A 25,881-nucleotide genomic window follows, 5' to 3' on the forward strand; every position below is an offset into this window, starting at 1 on the left:
GTTTTTAGAGTCCATAACATCAACTAGGTTCTGATTTGCTAACTAGGACTCTTTAATCTCAGAGTCTTTCACTGCCTCATTAGTTGAACTTTTAGAAGCTGGTTGGGATAATTAATTTCAATTCTTCTCTGAATGTATGACATAATGTAATAAGGATAACCACAAAAACTTGTGTTTTATTATTATATCTTATAAGCCTTGGAAAATCAAAGTCATCAACTTCAGTTGTGAATATCTCGCCCTATGATCCAAATTGGCCAGGCACCTAAATAGGCACTACTTAAACCCCTGCATAGTCTAAACTTTATAGTAAAGATCAGGCCGTTTGAATGTGGACTGAACTAGGGATGATTTACCTAGCCAACTGTGTCGCAGTTAAGGAATGCCCCCTGTTGTCCCATTTGAATTAACTAGTAGAGAGAAAACCCATCAACTTCAGCTATGAATATTTCGCCGTAGGATCCAAATTGGCTAAGAACCACAATAGGCCCTACTTAAACCCCTGCATAGTCTAAAACTTCATACTAAAGATCAAACCTTTTGAATTTGGACTGAATCAGGGATGGTTTATCTTGCCAAATATGCTGTTGTTAAGGAATGTCCATGTTATCCCATTTCAATGAACTAGGTAGAGAGAAAGGTTGAGTTCCTCCCGGATAAATGCATACAGAGGAAAGAATTTAGAGCCATGGATTAACATTCTGCAACAGGAGCCTTCCAGCATGTGACTGTTGGTGCGCTCCTCGGATGAAAGCACGATTGCTGTTATCTCCTCTTCAAGGCGCTGCTTGAGGTGGGATTCGAACTCTGTTATCTGCTCTACAATTTTAATATCGTGGAATGTAACAATGGTGTCAAGAATTGTTTGTTTGAGGGCAGAGACAAGTGGGAGGGAAGGGTTGCAGGGGGATTCTAAATGTGTACACTGGAATACCCCTGGCAACGCTAATAAGCTGTTCTTTAATGGATTCCGGGAGATGGCATTCGTCTAAAACGCTTGAGATGATTCCTAACACAATATTTAGAAGAATTTGTTCCAGTTGTCGCAGATCTATTGCCTGGCAGAGAGCGTATAAGTGCGATGCCAGCATAAGTTTTAAGATATCCAGAGCTTCTTCAGTCTTCCTGGCAGATATGAGGACCAGAGAATTGATTTCCTGGTTGTGCTGCTCGGCGCTGTGAACGTGGGTAGTGACTGGGTTAGCCAGGAATTGAAGCTCCGAACTGCAAGCAGCCATGGCTATGTCGATTCCCTTGAAGCCATAGTCCAAGCTCAAGTCGGGACCCAGGGAAAGGTTGCCCGGGAGCCCATTGCTGTAGAATTCGATCATGAGCTCTATGAACTGTGCAAAGATGAGTTTCCCCAGTCCAGCCAGAGCTACACGAACATAATCCATGTAGAATCCCACTGCGCTGCCCTGGAAATTGGCGCTATGGAGGGCCTTGCCGTTGACAGGGTCGATGATGGGATTGTCGTTGGCAGAGTTGATCTCTGTCTCAATTGTGGCCGTGGCTTCTCTTATGGTCTGCACCAGAGGGGCCAGCCACTGGGGTCTCGAACGCAGAGCATAGCGGTCCTGTCTGGGCTTTTTCAGAGAATTGATGCTGTAATACTCTCTTGAAAGCTCCTGGAAGGGGCTGTCTCTGAGAAGCCATTCAAGAAGTGCCGCAGACTCTCTCTGGCCGGGGTGCGGCTTCATCTCGTGGATCAGCGAATGCGCGAATTCTTCCCGCCCGAAGATGACTTCGCAGAACATTCCACAGAGCATTTCCACGAGCAAGAGCAGAACATTGGCATCATACATGACGGTGGCAGCGAGGGCAGTGGCAAACGAAGTGCCATTGACCAGAGCCAAGCCCTCTTTGGCCTGGAGCTTGAAGGGCTGCAGACCTGCTTTCACCAGAGCCCTCTGGTGCAGGCACTTCTTGTTCTTCACCATGAGCCCCAATTCGAGCCTTGACTTGGGGATTCCCAATTAGCAGACCTGCTATGTAGGCCAAGGGAGTTAGGTCACCTGAAGCGCTTACAGAGCCTCGCAAGGGGCATTTGGGCATGATATGAGGATTGATAAGTTGTTGTAGCGCTTCCATGATCGCCCATCGAATCCCAGAGCAGCCATAGATGTAGCTACTCATTCTCAGAAACATGGTGCATGGCGTGGTGATGGGGGAGAGCTCCCCCGGTGAGGAAGAAGGGCCAGTGAATACTCCAGCTAGCAGACATCGAATTAGGGCTTCTTGCAACTCGCTCAGTTGGTTGGTCCTCTTGCTTGAATAGGCGCCGAATCCAGTGGTCACGCCATAGATATCAGCTCCTCCTTTCGCTTTCTCTTGCACCCACAACGAACACCTCTCAGCCCGTTCTCTGCAATTCCCGGCATGATTATCTAGTGTCACTTTCACTTGGGGCCTCCGGCCCAGGGCTGTGACATGGGCAACGCTGATGCGGGAGCCATCGACATTGATGCAGTTGGTTTCATTGAACGTCTTGATAAGAAGGATGATGTCCTCCACGTGACAAGAACGAGAACGGGCAGTTATACAACTGTTACTATTTAATTGGAAGTACTCCATTGCAGACTAGCTCAAAGATTACAGACTGACGCAAAATTCAGAATCCTGAAAGCATACCATGGAATTCTCACAGACAGCACCATGGCTTTATAACCATCATGTTGCTGTTAATTGCACCAAGATACACAAAATTCAAATTGTATCCCATGGATTAGGGAACCCAGCCATGGTTGGAAAATCGAATTAATTTTATTATTCAAAATATTATTATTATTTTTAATATTAGTATTACGTTTTCATTTTCGACTTATATCAACTATATTTACATTTATTAATATAATCATTTTAATAAATCAATATAAATTTATTTAAATTTAGAGTTACTCAGTTTTTAAATCTACATTTTCTATTATGCAAATTTTTATTGAATGTGAAACTTGAAGAAATGTTTCTATCTCTAGGTATTTTTTCACTTCAATCCAAATCCACGTTTTTCTGTACCTTGATTGATCAGACCTGTGAAGAACAAATCTTCCATTTAAAGGAGAGGGAAAGGAATCGTTTCATTGATTTGCAAGTTTCTTGAACGAAGATTTTGTATTTAAGGAAATGATATTAATCTGGGTAACTCATTTTTTTAGAGGGTAGATTTCTAAATGTTTTGGACACAACCATAATTTCTATTTATCTTATTCCTAGAATATTTCAAGATTTATCTGATTTCCAGAATATTTTAGAATCTATAATCAAATTAAATTAAATTTGTGAATAATCTTGTTAGTCAACGAGGTAAAGTCAGAACAATGGCTTGTGATATCATAGTCACAAGATTTAGCTATATTGACCCTTGTTGTTCTGAAATTCGGTGGCAATGCAAATTTCCGCAAAAATTCCCTATTATAATTCTGTACATCTGCAATCTCCAAATCGGTGTCCAAATTTCTTCTTAAAGCATCATTTTGAAGAAGGGGAAGAATAATTGGTGGAAAGGTGTTGCTTTCTGCTTGGACCTGCTTAGCTTTCACATTCTTTATATGATATTGGTGTGCATTCATGAGCAAGACAACATTATTCTGGGCATATCTGACGTTCTTTTAATTTTTGACTCCATTCTCTAATGTAGTAGGCAGATTTTCTCCAAGAACAGTGACTTGGCTGTCTGCGAGAGCCTCGCTAACCTTTGTACCCGCTTTTCTTTTATGATTCTGTCCATCTGCGATCTCTAGACCAATGTTCAGATTTTGGCTCAAACCATCAGTTTCAATAAGAGTGCGAGTAATTGGCAGAAAGATGTTGTTGCCTTTCTGGACCTCCTTAGCTTCCATATTCTTCATCTGATGTTGAACTGTGTTTACTGGCAAGACATCATTATTCTGGTCATATTCAACTTGCTTTTCGTTTGTAACCCTACTTTCCAAAGTAGCATGCAAATTTTCACCAAGAACAGTAACTTGGTTGTCTGTGGGAGGCTGGCTAGCCTCTGTATCCTGTTTCCTTTTACAAATATGTCCATCTGCATACTCCAGACCAGTTTTCATATTTTGGCTCAAACCATCAGTTTGTTTAGCATTCATAAAAAAGATAGCATTATTTTGGCCATATCTGACTTGATTTTTGTTTCTAACACAGTTTTTAGAGTCCATAACATCAACTAGGTTCTGATTTGCTAACTAGGACTCTTTAATCTCAGAGTCTTTCACTGCCTCATTAGTTGAACTTTTAGAAGCTGGTTGGGATAATTAATTTCAATTCTTCTCTGAATGTATGACATAATGTAATAAGGATAACCACAAAAACCTGTGTTTTATTATTATATCTTATAAGCCTTGGAAAATCAAAGTCATCAACTTCAGTTGTGAATATCTCACCCTATGATCCAAATTGGCCAGGCACCTAAATAGGCACTACTTAAACCCCTGCATAGTCTAAACTTTATAGTAAAGATCAGGCCGTTTGAATGTGGACTGAACTAGGGATGATTTACCTAGCCAACTGTGTCGCAGTTAAGGAATGCCCCCTGTTGTCCCATTTGAATTAACTAGTAGAGAGAAAACCCATCAACTTCAGCTATGAATATTTCGCCGTAGGATCCAAATTGGCTAAGAACCACAATAGGCCCTACTTAAACCCCTGCATAGTCTAAAACTTCATACTAAAGATCAAACCTTTTGAATTTGGACTGAATCAGGGATGGTTTATCTTGCCAAATATGTTGTTGTTAAGGAATGTCCATGTTATCCCATTTCAATGAACTAGGTAGAGAGAAAGGTTGCCTCTTCCGTGGTGATGTCCACAATGTTGCAAGTCTTACTAGTACAGTGGTATCTCCCAATTGGGATTTGGTTCCCCATTAATATTCTCCTTAATTCTATCAGAGGAGAATGCATCCAAGTTCCATGAGGGGGATATGATGGCAGTGCAAGATTCTTCTGTTAGCCTCTAGAGGCCTATTTTTTCACCTCAGTCCAAATCCACATTTTTTTGTACCTTGATTGATCAGACCTATGAAGAACAAATCTTCCATCTGAAGGAGAGGAAAAGGAATTGTTTCATTGATTTGAGATGATATTAATCTGGGTAACTCATTTTTTTAGATGGCAGATTTCAGAATATTTTGGACTCAACCATAATTTCTATTTATCTTATTCCGAGAATATTTCAGGATTTATCTGATTTCCAGAATATTTTAGAATCTATAATCAAATTAAATTTAATTTAATTTGTGAATAATCTTGTTAGTCAACGAGGTAAAGTGAGAACAATGGCTTGTGATATCATAGTCACAAGATTCAGCTATATTAACACTTGTTGTACTTAAATTCGGTGGCAATGCAAAATTCCGCAAAAATTCCCTATTATAATTTTGTACATCTGCGATCTCTAGATCAATGTCCAGATTTCTTCTTAAAGCATCATTTGGAAGAAGGGGAAGATTAATTGGTGGAAAGGTGTTTCTTTCTACTTGGACATGCTTAGATTTCACATTCTTTATATGATGTTGGTGTGCATTCATGAGCAAGACAACATTATTCTGGGCATATCTGACATGCTGTTTATTTTTGACTCCATTATCCAATGTAGTAGGCAGATTTTCTCCAAGAATAGTGACTTGGTTGTCTGCGAGAGCTTGGCTAGCCTCTGTACCTGCTTTTCTTTTATGATTCTGTCCATCTGCGATTTCCGACTTGATTTCCGACTTGATTTCCGTTTGTAACCCTACTTTCTAAAGTGGCATGCAAATTTTCACCAAGAACAGTAACTTGGTTGTCTGTGGGAGACTGGCTAGCCTTTGTACCTTGTTTTGTTTACAACTCTTACCATCTGCATACTCCAGACCAATGACACCCTAAATAGCTCAGATGCTTTATTATCAAAGCCCAATATATTCATCATGTCAAAAAAATTGCCAGCATCATCAACAGTATGAGGAAACACAAAAAAACGTTAACCATCTCTGCATCTTATTTAGATTTTCCCATTTTTCCCATTCCCGTGTCATGATTGTTCCTCAATTTATGCCTTACGGCGTTTCCTTTGCAACATCTGGTGCAAATGCTAGTTATAATACTTTTGTTGTTTATCATATTTTTGTGGAGCGTTAGGAGGTTGCTTTCAATATCTTTGTCTTCAAAAAAAATTAAATTGATGAGGTGGGTAAGTCTAGGCTTTAGTGGCACAATAGGAGCTCTAATACCAGAGCTCACATTTATGGAATGCAGTTGTATGTAGATTTAAGCAATACTAATTTGGTTTATTTTTATAAATTAAATTACTGTGCAGAAGCATCTTTATTGATAATAAATATCAAAATTGTTATTTTATGATATATATAATGTTGTTAAAATTATAAAAATTAATTAAATTATATTTTTATTTTAAATTATTATATTAATTATAAAAAAAATTAATTTATAACTCAAATATATATATTAAAAATTATATAATAAAATTTTTAACATGTTTTTTTTATTTTATTATAAAGATTTTAAATTTATATATAAGTTTTATTATAATACTTTTGTTGTTTATCATATTTTTGTGGAGTGTTAGGAGGTTGCTTTCAATATCTTTGGCTTCAAAAATAATTAAATTGATGAGGTGGGTAAGTTTAGGCTTTAGTGGCACAATAGGAGCTCTAATACTAGAGCTCACATTTATGGAATGCTTAGTCTAGTTAGCGCAATGGGGTAAGGAAACAAATTTGCAAAGGTATAATGTTTTTGTTAAATGTCGAGTAGTTTCTAAGGCGGATCATCATCTATCTCAACAAAGCCGGCCCCTGGAAACACTTCGAGAGGGGGTAACTTGTGCGATAAATAAACCAAGACTACCACCCAGAGTTGAATAGTGAAACGAGCGGATCCGCTGATCCAATGGCCCCGATTAATTCTGGGGGGTCACGGCAAGATCGCGCCCCACATTCTTTCACCCACTGGAGGAAAGTGGGGACCACCCACCACGTCACGATCTCACCAACATTGTTTTTCAAGCGAGTGATGAAGGTAAAGGTAAAATAGTAATTTATCCCTGCCCCCCGGCTAACATCACCTGCCACCGCCTAATCGTCTTCTGCCATGTGTCCCCTTGTGACGTCAAACGACCGTTTCCCCCCTTTGCCTATAAAAACATTTTCCGCTTCAGATTTTTTGAATTTGTTTTCTTTTCCTGTGCAAGCTCCTCCAGCCTTTCGACTACTTTGCAACGTCGTTCGCTCACTAAGCTAATCCAAAACTCCCCTCCAACATCATTTTCAGCTATCGCTCATTTAATCAGGTAACCTGTCGGTCTCCCCCATCTACAACTTGTTTTGATAATTGTTAAAAATGAAGAAAGTGGTCCCCCAAGACCCCCAAAGCCCATAAAGTCAAACCCTCCTCCAATTTCGAACCGCTAATGGACACAGAGGCACAAATTATGGACCCTCCTTGTGCTCACCATCTGTCGGACCTCTAGTTCAACCTATATGGCCACCATGTCAGAGGAGAAGACCCGTTCCGAGTAGTTGAATCAGGTTTATACTATCAAATTGTGCCCTCTGTGTTTTATTTCCCTGAGTTTATTTCTTGGTTAACTATTGCTGATCTAATTAGGAATATTATCCTCCTCATAATATAAACAAAATGTTATTCATGTGCTTATGGATTCATGAGTTTATTGCAAGTGAAAATGAGTTTTTATGTTAATTTTATGAGCAATTTAACATAAAATAGAAACTAAACAACATCATATAAATGTATAGAACATCACCAAAAACACATCACAATAGGAACATGATGAAGGAGTTCACCCCTCCTAGGCTATGTCTCCTTGGTCCAGCTTCCATTGGCTTGGGCCTCTCTATTATGCTCAAATGTCTAAAAATATGTGCTTACAATGCTCAAATGCTTCTCAAACCTGCTCCATTGAGTCCAAAATGTCTAAAAATGGCTACCTATCCTCTTTCTGCACCCAATTTGTTTGAAAACTGGAGAAGTTATGACCTCTCCTAGTTTCTCCACTATTCGCTCTACAATTTGCCCAAAATCTAGCACCGAACCCTCATTTTCACCCAGTTTTTGGCTAACAGGTCACCAAATCTGTGGAAAATAGGGTCATATGGGGGGGGCGGGCATGTGCTCAGGGGCTAGCCCTACACATGGCCCCTAGGGCTGGCCCCTTTTCCTTCAGTGGTTACGCATAAGGTGTTCACATGGCGGAGACCTTGGCGGTTAAGTGGTGGCGGTCACATAAAATGTTGGCGGCTATGGTGGGAGTGTTCACATGGGGCGGTTAATTCTGTGCCTACCTCGAAACTTATGTGGCATTAAAATTTAAAACATATGCGCAACATATATGGTTAAGAACCACACACATGGTATGTTGGTAAAGTTGTTGTGTTAGTGTTGGGAGGTCGTGGGTTTGACCCCTGCTGCCTTTGCCCGGTCTATGCAGCAATTTTGGTGGCCTCCCAAGCTGCCACATGGTGGCCTCTAGCTGGGCCACGTGTCAGCCCGTGGTTGGCCATCATTCCAACCAATCATAACCACAAAATTTCGACCATTCAGAATGTGCCACTTGGCACGATTTCATTAGCCAAGAAATGCTTTGACTAAGTCAATGTCCACCTCACCTGCCCAGTCAGTACCACGTCAACAATATGGACTGTTGATTGGGCTGTCCCTTTTTTTTGAAAATTTGCATGTTTGAGAAAGTGGACATAACTCATTCCTGGATTCATAAGGAGCCTGTTTCGCGCGAAACAAGTTGCACCAGATTCAGGATGACAAGCACTACACGATCATCCAAGTTCCACACCAATCCAACAGCTTCGAAATTTGAGCTATTTTTTTATCACCTGATCTTTCCTCCCCATTGGAAGCCTTTTGGACCCTAAAAGATCACTTTCAGTTGTCAAGCAAGTCAGGGTACAGTTCCCTCACCTTTCCAATCTCGATCCAAAAGACCTTTGATGCATTGAAGGAAAAGATCATTTCAGCTCTAGTACTTGCACTTCCATATTTGAGACAGTCATTTGAGATTCAGACTGATGCTAGTGACTACGCCATGGGTGCAATCGTCATGCAACATGGTAAGCCTATATGTTTTCAGTCGAAAATTTTCAATGGTGTAGTGATTAACTATCCTACATATGACAAGGAATTGCATGCATTGGTGTAAAGTGTGAAAAAGTGGAAACACTACTTGATGGGGAAGGAAACAATCATTCACATTGATCATCAACCATTGCAATACTTGCAATCTCTATCAAAGTTACAACAATCAAGGCACTTCCAATGGATGGGTTTTCCTCAATAGTTCCACTTGGTAATCAGGTATAAGCAAGGTATCTACAATAAAGTTGTTGATATGCTTTCTAGGCCTATTATTAGTGCAACTACTTTACTCAAGCATATTTTTGTTTTGCATGAAATTTATATTGACCAATATGCATTAGACAATGAATTTCAAGGTACTTATGCAAGCTTGAGTCAAGGTAACCAAGTAGAGGAATTGGATTATCATTTGTGTGATAACTTGTTGTACCATCTTGGCAAGTGATCCGAAATGGATACTAAATCAAGAAAAAAAGGTCTTACAAACTCATGTGCAGGAAAATTCCTATATTACTTAGTGCAATGGATCGAAAATATTGCAAATAATATAGACAATTAACAGTCAGAAAACATAACAGACACACACATCAACATAGCCAAAATAATAAAGGAGTTCACCAGACTTCCTGGCTACGTCTCCTGGTCCAGCTATCAGTGTCGACCTCTATATTATGTCTTCAAGAATAGATTATTACAAGAGTGAGCTCAAAAACAGAGTCTCAACCAACAATGACATTAAACAGGGATCCACTCGAAAACCTCAAGTCTAAAAGAGTGCACAGACTCTCCCTCTGTCCTGTTACTCTATTCGTCTGTTCACTATCTCTCTCTGTCTCAATCTATCTTCTCTCTGACTCTCACTTGTCTCTGTTCTGTTATGGGATGGCTTTTTAAGCTTAATAGCACTTGTCTGTTCATTTCCCTGTTCGAGCTCTCTGGCTTCCGTCCGTTCCCCTTCTTCTCTAGGCTCTCTGGCTCCCATCGAGCGTTCATGCACTCATTGTCGAAACACTTGGGGCACAAGGCAGCTAACAGGATGAAAAACTAGCGGGCACGGGTGGAACCGGCTGTTTGGCCTTCCCCCGGCACAAATCCTCAAAATAACGCATTTTCGATTCCAAAAGGAAATACACAGAAAACATAGGAAATCCTGACAAAAACACTTTATGCTGGAACTAAAATAACATTAAATTGTGTCCATAAACCTATCGGGTTCGTCCTTTATCGCACATCGCAAGGCATGGCTCTATTATATAGCTGCGATCCCCTCCATCGATTGCCAATCGCTGATATCGATGCTTTTGGTGCATTGCATATCGCATGATCACGGGTCTTTGTATTGTTTCACCGGTCGACTCACCAATCACCGATCACCGATATCGGCATATCGCATATCGGCCCTTCGCGATGCTATGGGTCCTTTCCCCGTTGGTTTGGTGCAATGCGATAATCGCAATCGCATATCGCATGAATCCTTGGCCCGTGGTAAGTCCTCCCTTCACGTATTTGCGATGCAATATGATCTCGCTCCACCGTTGATCTGTGCGCTCGATCAATGGCTCATATGTCATCGCTGATCGCAAATTGCTTGAGGTTGAGGTTGATATGTTGTTGGCTTCCTCCGATGCGATTTGATCTCATCCGTTGATCTCATGGATCCAATGGCTCTGGGGCATTCACGCTACGCTTATCCATTTCCTTTGCATTTTGGGTTTTTCTACCATTCTTTCATTTGCGCTATTAAATCAAATGAAGACTTTAGACTTAGATGTTTTTATACAAGATCCATTTTGGATCAGTAAGCTTTGTATTGCACAGGAAGAAAGATTCAACATCATAAGAGAGGCACATACTTCTCTTATTGCTAGTCATTTTGGTGTAAGTAAGATCGTGGCACATCTACAGAGGTATTGTTATTGGCCTCATATGCTTGAAAGTGTGTCATGTTTTATTAAAGGATGTTCATTATGTGTAGTCAATAAGCCTAATAATAAGAAGTTAGGATTGTACACACCACTTTTGGTTCCTTCACGACCATGGGAGAGTGTTTCTATGGACTTTCTAGGAGCTCTTGCATTGTCAAAAGGAGATCATGATTATTTGTATGTAGTTGTGGATAGGTTCAACAAAATGTGTATTTTGATGCCATGTAAAAATCAAGTTATAGCTGAACAGACTGCTCAGTTATTCTTTTAGAATGTATGGGTGCATTTTGGATTGCCCACGTCCATTGTTAGTGATCGAGATTCTCGCTTTGTTGGGAATTTTTGGTCAATTTTGTGGGCATTCATGGACACCAAATTGAAAAAGAGTATAGCATTTCATCTGCAAACAAATGGTCAAATAGAGGTGGTGAATAGGACAATGATACATCTTCTTCGTGGGTATTGCAACAAGCATCCTAATTATCCAGATTTAAACAGGAACGCAACAAATTACAGAGATAACCATAAACACAGAGATGCAGTGGAAATAATACTTCATTTCATTAATGTAAAATACTGAAATATGCTTATAAACAGAAATGGAAATACACTAGCTAGGGTGATGGTAGCTTATCTCTAAGAAGAGATGTGGTAGCTACATGCCTCTGAACTGAACTACAATGAGGCTCAAGGGTATTTTTATTATTGAACAATAAGAGAAAACCATAAACAACCAAAACCCTAACCTGAGGAGATGTAACACCAAGACTTTATGGGCCCCATTGGGGTGAGTTGGGCAGCCAACTTCCCGGGGTCGTGAATTGGTCATATTATCTCTGTTTGACGTGCATGATAACTCGTTTGAAAGATCTCTCCAAGGACTACGATGGAAAAGATGACATTAGACAAAACATCATTGGCTATAGATTTCCAGAAAAATGTCGTTTAGGGCCTCAAAACGACTCCAGAAGTTTAGGACCCGAAAAACTGCTAAAAATAGTAAACTGTGCTACAATTAAGGAAACTGAAAAAAATGAAAGAAGCAATGGTGAGGGTCCAAGTGGAATTGGTGGGTGGCCACCAATATCCACCTGGATCATTCCTCCCCGCTTAGGAAGCAATGGTCCCCATTGCATTGAATTCCTCCATGAGATGAGGAAACTTCTTTTGAACTTGGTCCTTGGTGAACCACTTGCCCTGATGAAGGAGTTGGCCTACTTTGACAACTCGATACAGTTGGATATTCTGCTGTGAGTGTGCTTGATCTGTGTGTCCATGATCCAATCAGTTACAACTTGTTCCATGCAATCTGGATTTAACTTTGTGGGTGTGAGTTGTTTTGCAATGTCTGATGTGTCTAGTAATGGTGGAAAGTATGGCCGAAGGCGGTCCACATTGAACACTGGGTACAGGCCAAGGAATGGGGGAATGCTGAGCTCAAATGCATTGTCTCCAATAGCCTTGGTAATGGTGTAAGGACCATATCGGAGTGGTTTGAGTTTCCGATAGGCTCCAATAAGGCGTTCCTTTTGCAAATGCAACCAGACTTTGTCACCCACCTAAATCTTGTGTGGCACCCAATGTTGATCATGTCGCTACTTGTACTTGGAATTTGATTTCTCCAGAATGTCATGGATCTGCTTGCGAATATTTTGGATGTGCTCAATGAAACTGTTTTCTTATCTGTTTCAAACTAGACATGAGCCGAATCTGTGTGAGTAGTTGCAAATGGCATGGCCTCATCAATGGGACATAGTGGCTAGAATCCCAAGCCCACCTAAAATGGGTTGTAGCCAATTGAGCTATGGAGAGCCCGATTGTAGCTGTGCTGAACATAGGGGAGGCTTTTGTCCCATGTGCGTGGATGTTTTTAGTTGTACATGTGTAGAATGTGTTGACAACCTCTATCTGGCCATCAGTTTAAGGATGGAATGTTGTGGACTTAGTGAGTTTGGTGTCCAGCATCAACCAGAGATTGGACCAAAATGCACTAAGGAACCTGTTGTCCCGATATGAGATAATAGACTATGGGACCCAAAAGTGTACCCACACTCATTCAAAGAAGAGTTTAGTAGTGGCTTTGGCTGTGATATTCTTCTTGCAGGTCGCCATAATGGCCATCTTCGAGAACCTGTCGATAACAAAAAAACATAATCATTTCCATGATTAGTGGAAGGAAGGTCTGACATGTAATCCATGGAGATGGATTCCCAAAGTCGACTAGGGGTAGGTAGCGGGGTATAGAGGCCTTGCTTCTTGATTGTCGATTTGGCAATGGTGCAAGCAGTGCATGATCTGATGTACTTCCCGACATCATGTCGAAGATTCGGCCAATAGAAATACTTTTGTAGTACTGCCACTGTTTTCTCGACCCCAAAATGCCCAGCAACCTGACTATAGTGTGTTGCCCAAATCATCTTGGCACGCTCACTTGAAGGAACACAAAGGTGACCTAGGTGGCATAATAGGGCATCCTGGAGGTGAAAATCTGGAACATGCTGACCCTCCAAGAGTGTCTGGTATGTGTGGCTGAATTCTGGGTCTCTTTTTTAGAGAAGTAGCCAATCAGAAGTCTCGTGCCCACAAGAGTTGAGCATGGTGGTTAACACCACGATCGGTGGTCGACCGTGGCAATCTACAAAATTATTGGTGTTGCCCTTATTATACTTGATATTCAAATGGAACTGTTGCATGTATGTGAACCACTTCTAATGGCAATCATTCTGTAATTTCCCTTGGGTCTGTATGAACTGCAAGGGTCAATGGCAAGGTCTGTGGTTTGTGTGGATGATTGTCTCCTTCCCCAAAATGTAATGCTTCCATTGTCGGCAGGCCTACACAATGGAATACATCTCTTTGTCATAAGTGGGATACTTTCGGGCTGTGCCTGAAAGTGTCTCAGTGTGATATGCCACTAGATGCCCGTGTTGAGTAAGCACTGCCCCAATAACATAGTCAAAGGCATCTGTCTCGACCTCAAATGGTTGTTGCAAGTCTGGTAATGCGAGCACTAGTGCCGAGCAGAGGCAATCTTTCAACTCTGTGAATGCCTTCTGTTGAGATTTAGACCAAAAGAATTTTGCGTTCGCTCCTCCCTTGGTGACTTGACTCAAGGTCCAAATGATATGAGAAAATCCAAACAGGAACCTGCGGTAGAAGTTGGCAAGACCTAAATCCCTACCATCCACCTAATAATGATTGATAATAAAATTGAATTTTTAAAACTGATATTTCAAAATACACACACACACACACACATATTTAGTCGATTAGGGCTAACCCAAGTGATCCAAAGGAAGGAATGGAATCCTCCCCACCCAAGTTTAATTCCCTTGAGCAACATGATGATTGTTGATAGTATTTATAATATATGTATATTCTATTAGAAATTAATTAACACATAAATAAAACACATAAAATATTGCAAAAGCACAAACAAATAAAGGTATAAAACAAGAGAGACACAAATATATGTGTTTCTCCCAATTTGGGCTACATCCACGGAGAAATAGCTAGGCCTTCCTTTTATATTATCCAACAAAATGAAGGGATACAACCTACAGTAAATCCGTTATAATTTCCTCTTCGTTCTCACATAGTCTCCTCTCTCTTTCTCACACATAATAATAATATATAGTCGTAATACAATTCACTCATATAAATCGAGGGTTACCTTCTAGGGAAAAAACCCTAAATTAACATAACTTATACCGTCAGATATTTGACCTAATGAATGACCCAGTTTGACTACAAAATTACAATATTTAACAAGGAAAATTTTATCAAAAAATTTCTTCGGGGGGGGTTGCAAGGACTCATAAAATCATCATCATCCCCCATGATGCAATCCTGTTGGTGGCGCTGCTACCCCATTAGGAACTGGGGTCCAAGACGACTAAAACGAGACATTTGAATCAAGAAGTTAATCAGGCTCCACACCTCCTATATTCTGCATATGAAATAAACATTATTTTATGTGTGAAATAATAATAATAATAATAATTATTATTATATTATAAATATAATTAGTTAAAATATATTAATTTTATTAATTTTCTTTTAATTTAATTAATATATATTTGATAAAATATATATTTATTTATTAATTTTGAATATAATAGGTTTCATTTTAATTAATATAAATTTAAAAATATTAAACTAAATTTTAATTTAAATAAAGTTATAATTATAGCCCCTTGGGTGGCGATTCAATTGGAAAGTGTCGTGATCATGAAGTGTTATGTACCAAGAGATTCGAGGTTCAAATTATCTCGATGTACTCGATGCACCTAGAGGTTATAATGGTATCGGTCATAATCTAACACATGTCAAGAGGGTATGAAGTCAACCCAATGGTTGATTCCTCTTGTCACAAAAAAAAATTATAATTATTTGATTTAGACAAAAAATGCATACGATGTATATGGATTATTATTATATTTCCTACGGAGGGGTTAGTAAGAAATCTTTTCCTATGGTGGCTTTAGTAGGCTAACAAGAAAAGGAGGGTTAAAACACTAAAATTTGTGATAATGAATGTTTAAATAACATATATGAATAAAATAAAAGAACATAACAAAAGATGTGCAACTAATATGAAATTTGAAAAATAAAAAAATCACTAAACTTCCATACCCAATGAATCTTCAAGCTTTCGATTAAAAAATATAATTTCACTTGAGAAGAAGTTACACAAGGGATGTTCATAATATCCTCCTCCTTAGGAGGGTTCTTTCTTATCTCCTTGTGACTATAGTGGCTCCTCTCTAGAAACTAGTTTGGTTATGCAAAGTGAAAAAGGGGTATATGGTGAGACTCTAATGGAGAGTACTAGAATGTTAGAGAAATAGAGGTTCAACAATGATAATGGTCATGGTAAAAATGAGAAGAGAAAACCTCTCTATTCATAATAAAATGCTAGATTAAATTTGATATGGTCAAATAATAAAATATTTGTTAAATAATGAATCCATATAGGTGAGGATAGTTTTAGATAAAAAAGGAATGACCTGTTATAGAGTTTTATGAACCCAACGTTTCAGACTACCAAGTGAGTCCATCATCAGGGGATGTGTCAATAGATATTCTAAAGATATTAACGATGTATCCATGAGCTATAATTTAGGGTATATATATAGGATATGAAAGAATTAATCTAAGAAATTAGGTTGGCCATTATCCAATTAGTTTGCTAATATTCAGATTTTTATTTTTATTATTTATTTATTTATTATTATTATTATTATTATTATTTTAATTAATTAATTTGTTTAATTAATTAATTAATAGCTTAATTAATTATTTAATTTGTTTAATTAATTTGTTTGATTAATTCCCTAGTTAATTCCCTAATAAAAATAATTGATAAAAATAAAAACCCAAATATTAACAAACTAATTGGATAATGGGCGACCTAATTTCTTATATATATATATATATATATATATATATATATATATATACCCTAAATTATAGCTCATGGATACATCATTAATATCTTTAGAGGTCATTAAGCTCTATAACAGGTCATTCCTTCTCTATCTAAAAACAAAATATTTGTTGGACAAAATCAAGATCTAACAACTTTTGGAAGTTCATTATTATTTATAAGAAAAGGTTAAATAAATGATCTATAATCTTTATTATGAGAGCCAACTCAAAAAATAATGATTTATTGAGTTAATAAAAACGGGTAAAATAATAAGAAATAACTAATAAACAAATGAGTTTATTAAATTAATTCTATGTGAAATAGTCTAATATGTTAGAAATAATTTATAAATAATGATTTAACAAATTATTTCTATGAGAATGTTTAGAGGATTAAGTAATAATCAATAAATAATTTATTTATTAAATTATTATCATGGAAACATAAAATTTCAGTGAAAGTATTTTTAATTATTTTCACTTCAATGGCCCAAAAATATGAGAATAATCTAAAATTAATGAATCTAAGGGTTATTCTCATATGGGTAAATTAATTAATGGAAATAAATTAGGAAAAGAAGTTCCACAGGCCATTTCCTCAGGAGAAAGTGAGTTTTTATGTGTAACACCCATACTATATGGTGTATTTCGATTAACCTAGTAAATTATGGCTAGGTGGCCATTTTTTATGTGATAACATTTTTACTCAATGTATGAGTATTAGGAGCACATCATATGACCGAAATAAATTACAATTTTCCTTTCACTAGACATAGGAGGTGGAGAGAGAGAGAGACTATGTTAGAATCTAAATCACATGAAGAGGAGGAAATACCACTCATCAATTAAGAGACTTCAAGTGGACACATAATCTGTATGAGGTAGGGGAGGCATACTTGTATTGAATGAGACAACTATGTATAAAGAATAATGATGTGCCCAGTAAAGTGGGCATGAACAAAATAATGTATATTATATAATGTGTTAGCATGAGTGGTCCAAAAAATGATACAATGAAATACATAGTTCTATATACATGTTCCTAGAAAAAAATGGATAGAACTAATATAATTCTACTATTGATGTCACAAGTACATATGACCAAATTCCCCCATGTTGATGAGAGGGGGAGATGACAACTAGAGAAGCCCCATGGAAAAGGAAGGGGCTATAAATATTTCAATGAGTGAACTAAAAGTGGGCTCATGCAGTGGGCTCTACGAACAACAAAAACTGAATTTTATTCAAATATACTAAACTGCATCTAAGATGGTATCATGAACTGCTAAAGACAAGGTATGTGTTGGCTTGATGGGCCCTGACCCAGGTTCGACGTTAATTAGCCGAGAAAATCCCTACACTACTGGCCCTTTCAGCATCAATCCATGGAACGTGGACTGAAGTCTCACCCGAAGCAGTGTGGGGGGATGCAAGAACCAAGTTTCTACACCCTGAGATGGTTGTGATGTTGGTTTTATACCTTCAAATCCTTCTTTGCGCAGGTTGATAAGCCTTTTAGGCTTATCAATATATTATTCTTATTTGTCCTCTAAACCTCTGCGAAGGTTTACGACGGTCCTTCGCGCAACCCTAACAGGTGGTTCAAGCACTTACGCGCCTCTACTGTATAATTACTCGAATTATCTTAAGTGTTGGCCAACTTTAACATGCATTTAAGATTATCTTCGCGTAAACATATACCTCTACTTGCGGTCATGTAACAAAGAGAAAAATATAGGTTCGCGCATCAAAGTAGCATTAAAACATAAACCCATTATTCAACATAACATAATCGCATGCAATGAACAGAATTAAAATACATAAGTAATTTTAGAATACTCCTCTTTATTATTGATTCAAATATCTAGTACATACTCTAACTACCCTACGCACACAGCTGCAGGGGTCTGCACACTCAGTTGTAGACTTCTACCCTAGGCCTCTGCACACTCAGCTACAAAGCCTCCTTCCCATGCTAAGACTCTTTGCTCTTAGCTCTCATAGACCCATTATAAACTGAGACTTCACCATTTACTACTTAGCTTAACTAAACTATGTTAGACTCCTCTAAGACCTCCTTTTTATACAATCCCATGGTCCGCGGACCATCTGTAGATCTCTAGAGCTAAAATAACTTATACAAAATAAGGGCAGAAAACCCTTAGTAACTCTTTACATCTTCGCACTCCACGACCAAAAAATGCAGAGACTTTACACAAAACATGGGCTTTTAGCCCCAAAACTTGGGTTTTTAACCCCAAAATTGACCCCAGGGGACCCATTCCCAATAGCATGCAAGAGACTACCTAAAGGGTAACCCCCTCCTAAGGTATAGGAACATCTCACACATCCCTGATGAATGTTGGTACAATATCCTAAAGCATTGGACCTTCAAGTGTACAATCCTTGAACATGAGATAATGAGCTATAGTTGGGCACACGAGAAATAACCTAGTCAAAGTGAAATGATTTTTCCCTTTTATTGGGCACCTAAAAATGAATAAAATGGATCTCAAGTACACTATCCTCTAGGCCACTCTCCTGGAATAAATGTTTTGAATTAGACAAAGGAGGGATTTCTAAATCTAAGGCAATGATGAGTCCTCAATAAATACATGAGGAATACAATATAATGTCACTAATAGAGACTCACACTAAGGGTGGGGAATAGAGTGTTATGATGGGTGAGATTACAACATCCCTTGTCAGAGCATTACATGCAAGGTTGACCTAGAAGATCAGGATGAAAAATTTCCATAGGGGATGGTCAATTACTCATACAAAATCTTTCCAAATACAGATTAGAACATGTGAAGGTCAAACCTCAGAAATATAGGACGGGTATGACACAAAGAGGGATTGACATAATGTATCATGACTCACTACGGTTCTAAACAGAGTCCATGGCACATACTGGTGACTCATTTTTTATGCTCTAAACAAAGGTGACTCAATGATGTTGCCACTAACCAAGTCAAGTACAAGTGGTACAAGGCCCTCTCAAGGTAAACCAAGAGGTTATACAAGGGGAAAACTGGGGAGACATGGGTTGTGATCATGAAAATGAGAATTGAAATGATGATATGTCTGGAATGAAGACAAACTAGAGCCCTGATGTGAAAGGATTTGAACAACATGGGAATCAAAATGCAAAGTAGTAATGGTGTTGGAGTTCCCATGTGAGGAAGGATTTAACACTCGATACGTGGAAAATGAAAAATATGGATGGGTTGATCTACCTATTAAAGTGTGAGGGTCCCTAAGGTGATATCTTTTGAAGGAATGTAAAATTAAATGAACAGAGTGATGTTACTAATTTGTGAGTTGCCACAGGGAATGGGTCAAAAGGAGAGCTTATAAACATGACTAAAAAGTGGTTACTCATGATGAAAATCAGCACATGAGTCAACAAATGCAAAGACAAGGTGGTGTCAAAGTACAAGTGACAAATATGAAGAAATTTGATTTAAATAGGAGTGGACTTGACATCTCATGGAAAATATGGCTTCCCAATGAAGTATAAAATTAGAAAAAACTAAGAGAAAACCGTTTTGGAACTTAAAAGGAGCTTCCTATCGGTGTTGATGCTTTGTCAAATGTAGCTAGGATGAGCCTATAATGGCAAAGTCAAAATGGTGGATTTTTCCTATATAGGGGATTTTCCCTCCAATTCCAAATCATTTATGCATTATGTTAGAGCCTAGATTTGCCTCAGGCTGAAAAGACAAGGTTCTAGGTCCACATTAAACCATGCTCAGCCTCGTAGCTAGCCCTATGAGGATAGGAGAGGGCTCTCCCCAGGTCAATCTCAGCGAAAGATAATCAATGGGGTTTGAGATGACTGGATAACAAACTAATTTTAGGCTAGGTATGAAGTGCAAAGGATTTGATTTGAGTTTTTGAGGGTTTTGTTGGAAAAAAGGGACAGGCAAATTTTGGGTCCGGGGATGAGGCCAGATTTTTGCAGAGTTCAGGTAGGGGCAAGATAGGTAGTAGTTTTGATGCTTTGGATTGAATGAATGGGTGGATCAGACTAGTGAGGATCCAAAAAGGGTAAGAAAGTCTCAAGAGTCCCCCTCAAACAGATGAAAACATGAAGAATTAAACAAAATATCCAGGCAGAGCATAGCAGTCCAATGAATTCTACCTTAATCACTCATTTGTTTAATTGCAGAAGAAAAGAGAAGGGAAAATGATACACATAAACATTAGTGAACTTAAAAATACATAGAGAAAAACACCATCAAAATATAAAGCCACATGGATCCCAACAAGTGCTGCAAAACCCTGGTCTTTCCTTTGCCAAAATTGCAGAAATGAAATGTACAATAGAGTGCCAAGCAATCCCAAGTATCCAACCCCGAAAATGACTTAGAAATCATATAATATAGACAAGAAAAACCTGTTCCCTTGCCTCTAGGGGTCGAGCTCATAATTCTAAGAGCTGTTTGAACTAATTCTAAACAAGGAACTGAAAAATAGGCAATGAAACAACTTGCCTCTATATGTTAGGAAACTGATTCATTCACTCACATTTCACCTTTTAGTGAATGAATCTTCTAGAACAACTAAAAATGTGCCTAAAACTACATCATGGTCATGAATTCACATCCAAATAGATCAAGAGTTACATGAAAAAGTGAAACTAGTCAAAACTGGGCGAATTTCTGAGCTGAAGAGTGAAAATGAGGCCAAAATTCTCTGTGTCGCGCCCAAATTCTCTATGCAATGTGCCACTTTGGAGCTGATTTTGAGGCACTTCCTGGAGTCCAAATTGAGCCCAAGATAGCTCGTTGGAAATCCCTATCTATCTACTTTCTAACCCAAGTGGAATTTCTGAATTTGGATGTCATTTTACCCTCCAAAACTTCAAACTCCCAAGACTGCTTCCTGTGCGTCAAAATAGGGGCAGTGAGGTCATTTTTTGAGTGTTTTTGACCTCTTGAGGACTCAAAACCTGCCCAAATTTCTTGGCCATGCACCAGAAACCATAATTTTTCATCCCAACTCCAGAAATGTAAACTTTTTTCAATTTTGAGCTCCCTAGAAAAAGCGCGCGCCATGTGGCACGGCGCATAGGGAGAAAAACCCTGTTCTTTGTGCCAAAATTTGTCAAAATGCCAAAAATGCCCCAAATTTCCTGAAATTTGGGCTGGAGATTCTCCATCAAGTGTCATGCTGGGCTAAAGAGGCTTCATCCAATATCTGAAGACGATCAAGCTCCTTTTGCCTCTTTTTCCTTTTTGATGCCTTCTTGGTGCATGCAGTTCAGTGGTGGAAATCACTGTCTTGCTCATATGATGTTTCAGTGTCTGTCTCCATAATGTCCATGCAAGGTGTATGTTTAGAAGCTTGTTGAAAAGGAGAATTTGGTACCTTTTATTTCAATGCCAAATATGTGCCAAGTAGGAAGGGATTGTGATGAATAGGGACAGTGGGTATATTGGAGTGTGGGAAAAATATGGTTCAATCAAGTGAAGGTGAGGACAGTCACTTGATTGTGTTTTGGAATTGGGATTTGAGGATTTTACAAGTGAAATGAGAGAATGAGAGTGATAGGGAATGGTAGGGTTTAGGAATATGGATAACAGAACTTAGGAATAAGTGATTTGGGAATTGGGAGCATGGGCTTAGTGAATTTTGGGGGTATGTTAACTTGGGGAATAAGGGAAGTAAAGAGAGTATTGAATTAGGGAGTGATGAGGTGAGGGGATACTTAGTTGCAACACAAAACCCTAGCAGAAATCTCTTTGAGATATTTTAAAAGATAGGGTTTGATGTTTTTGTTTTAACCATTACCATCCATCAACCACCATACCCTAGCACAAACTTGGATGAAACACAAAAATGGAAGCTCTACCTAACAAATCCGTGCATTTTTGGGTGATTTGAGCGATTTGGGAAAGTTATAGCACTTTTTGAACCCTCTGTCTGTATGCGCTATGCGGCCAGCCCAATGCGCCATGCCTCCCCTATGCGCCGTGTCAGTGTATTTTTGCACTGAGAAATGCAGCCCAATGCGCCGCGTCAATGTATTTTTCCAAGAGACTTTTGGAGGCCTTCCTAGTGTCAAAATTGGGTGAAAGATAGCTCGTTGGAAATATATTCGAGTGTACTTTCTAACCCAACTATAATTTTTCAATTTGGAGTTCATTTTCCCTATCAAAAATCAAATCTCCCAAGACTGGTCAAAATGTGCCAAATGAGGCTGCCTAAAGGAAGAGTGTTGTTGCAGTCAACTTTTGAAGGTCTTCCTCAACTCCAAATTGAACTCATGATAGCTCATTGGAAATATATTTGTGTCTAGTTATCATTTGACTTATCATGCACGTCATTTGGCCAACCAAGTTAGGAGAAAACTTGATTTTCCCAAGGTCACTTCACAGGTGCGTTAATTCTCACGAGGAAACTATATTTTCGACATTTATCTAAAACCATGAAACCTGTGTAAAAAGTGAAGGAGGTTTTTCTTCCTTGGCCTATTTTGGAAAAACACCTCTCTTATTTTTCCAAAATTCATCTTTTCTTTCTCAGAAACATCGTTTGAGTAGAACCTACCCCGATGTGTGGAACACGGGATTTGTCGAAATGAAGCTAAATGAAGGGGATAGGGGGCTTCTAAATTCTTGAGGAAAATTTTCTAGGTGGGGAGGGATGTTAGGAAGCAGGGGAAAGTCAAATTTAAGAGATTGAGTGAGGGGAAGGTGTCCAAAAGGGAAAAACACAAGTCTAACCTAGAAAATTGTCAAGTTGTAGCAAGAAACTAGGGTTTGTGCGAAAATGAGGAATTTGGGGGATCTTAGTGACAGAAAGTGTTTAATAAGGTACATTAAGGATAGGGGAAGGTGTATGAACATCAGGATACAATTTTTTCTGATGGTTTGACCATCCAAGAGAAATTACCTTCAAAACCCTAGGAGAGGGAAATGACCTTACCTAGGCACAACTAAAGCATGAACAAGGTGTAAAATGACCCAGTGGAACTTGACATGATGATGACAAACCTTTGAATGATGGCACACGCATCTGAATGGTGACATGGACCGGCATTTGGACAAATTTGAAAAAAGTAAGAGCAAACCCTAGACCTAATGCCTAGTGACCAAATTTTGCTTGAAGACTCACTGAAATGACAAAATTTGACCTTAACACATTAAAATCACTTTGTAAGAGCATGTTTGATCACTGGAGGAAGGCGGGAAAGACTGACACTAACACATTGGCTTGTGGAGAAATTAGAAAGGAGGAGAAAGCCCTATATCTTGGCGATATCTTTGCAAACAAACCAATCATCGGAATTTGGGTATGTGACTTTTAGGTAGGTGTCCTATCCTTACTGATCATTTTCTATGGTTTAGTTTTCTAAATGATTAGGGATGTTTTGGCCCTCGAGGGATACCTGCTCAATTGTTTTACACCAACACATCTCTTAGGGCCTTTTATATGGTGGGACCACAAGTAATGAGGGCTAAAGCACGTTATGGAATGCATTCTTTAGGGGAAATATTGTGTTATGTACCTGAGACAAACGGTCAAGGGTTTGAGTGGGCTAGTGACCCTTTGGAAAGCCTTATGTCTATATTGTGTTATGATGACCATATGAGTATATAATGACGTAAAATTAACAATTTTGTGAAGGCATGGAAAAATTCAAAGTTCTATGGCAAGAACAAGAGTTTGAGGAACTCCATACTTAGGTTCAAGGGAACGAAGTGGTGAGAGGGGGTCTTACCCAATATGGGTTACCCAAGTTCTTTGAGAACCCACTAATGAGGGCTAGTGTGCCATTGCTAATCAGGATAGTAAGCTATTGGGATCTAAAGATTGAGGCATTTATGATTAAAGAGTATGAAATTCCTATTACCATATAGGATATTGATTTTTTGATAAGGTTACCACCCATGGGGGTGGTGGAAGAGGTGCATCTAGTATTACCTCATGTGAGGCATGTCGATGAGTTCATTTCCAGGCATTATGTACTTGGTGCCCAAATAAGGGATTCAACCATCTAGTTGAGTGACAGAGAGAGACTAGAGAGACGGGTACATCAGTAGCAATGATCTAGATTTTGGGTAGCCATGTTCTTCATAAGGTGTCTAGGGGATAGATGATCTTAGTGGATAGTGTTCCCGCACGCACCTAATATATGTGGGCCTAGATGCTTTTAATGGTACTTAAGAGCTAAGCGACTTCCTATCAAATGGAAACAACAGGGAGTTATGCCTTTGGTATAGTGCTTTTTTGTTCTTCTTTGAGAAGATTACTACACTCCATCTGTATATCCATATTCAAAATGGGGGCCCACAGGAGCCTAGGATGCAACGCCAGGGGAAAATTTTACGATGAGGAGGAGGAGGAGTGTAATGTACCAATCTACTTAGGATACATAAGGAATGGGATCTACTTGCCTAATAAGGTTTTCGTAGGCTAGGATGGGAAAAAATTAATCAAGGGAACATAATTCACCTAGGAGAAAACAATACAAAATAAAAAGTGGTGAAAAGGGGGACATGCATCCTAGGCTAATGAAAAGTCACTTTTTAATTATAAAGTGAGAAAACCAAGTAAAGTGACTTTATTAAAATAAAAGGGTAAAAAGGTGGAAAAATTAGGAAATGAGTTATAAAAAGGGAAAATGAGGAGTTTCTACTCATTATTTCTTTTGATCACTTGAAAAATAGAATTCTAGAGAGCTTCTGAGAAAGAGACTAGCATTTGTGGAACCCTCATTCTAGTTGTTGGTTTAGATGTTGAAACTATACACCTTAGTTGTTATTGGAGTGAAATCACTCATATTTTTACATGGAGATTCATCGTTAATGAAGAAGAAGTAGGTCAATAGTGTTTTAAGTTGATTTTTTAGATTGAATTTTGGTATTCTATATATCTTATACAAGGTGGTCTCAAAATATTCAAGGGTTCAAGTTCCAACACTTTAGGAGGGCCAAGTTCTATCATTTAGAAGGGATTGTTTGATGTGCATAAGGGGCCAAGATTATATTCTATATTTTCTGGACAAATACCACTCAAATTTGGGCCATTAAAGGAAGTCTAAAGGTAGTATTTATAAAAAGGCAAAGGAACACTTTCGTAGGATGAGTTTTACCAGTTTATGAGGCCAAGTTTATGACCCTTTTTCTATTAAAGTGCTTTTCCAACATTGCCATTGTTATGGGGTTAGTTACCTTTGTTACATCGGTCATATTAAAGTCTTTAAAGTGGGACAAGTTGCAGACTAGGAAGGAGGGTCAACTTCATCATTTGGAAGTTGTATTCTTGTGGACAATGGGCACATCTAGAGCTCCTATCAGCATAACAAAGTGGTCCAAGTTCCTTGTTCTCTTGGTTAAGTGGATGGTTGTACGTATGGAGGTATTTCCCTATGTGTTATCTTTGGGGCGTAATACATGTTGTGTCAT

The 25,881-nt window shown here is 38.6% G+C and overlaps 1 pseudogene; it reads right to left on the bottom strand.

The window, feature by feature from the left end:
* Positions 1-616: 616 nt before the first annotated feature.
* LOC149259573 (phenylalanine aminomutase (L-beta-phenylalanine forming) pseudogene) lies at positions 617-2,574 on the bottom strand (annotated as a pseudogene).
* Positions 2,575-25,881: the final 23,307 nt, after the last annotated feature.

This window comes from Pinus tabuliformis, chromosome 6, assembly GCF_031772625.1.
Source record: "Pinus tabuliformis cultivar Carrire ecotype Pingquan chromosome 6, CPIR1, whole genome shotgun sequence".
Lineage (NCBI taxonomy): Eukaryota > Viridiplantae > Streptophyta > Pinopsida > Pinales > Pinaceae > Pinus > Pinus tabuliformis.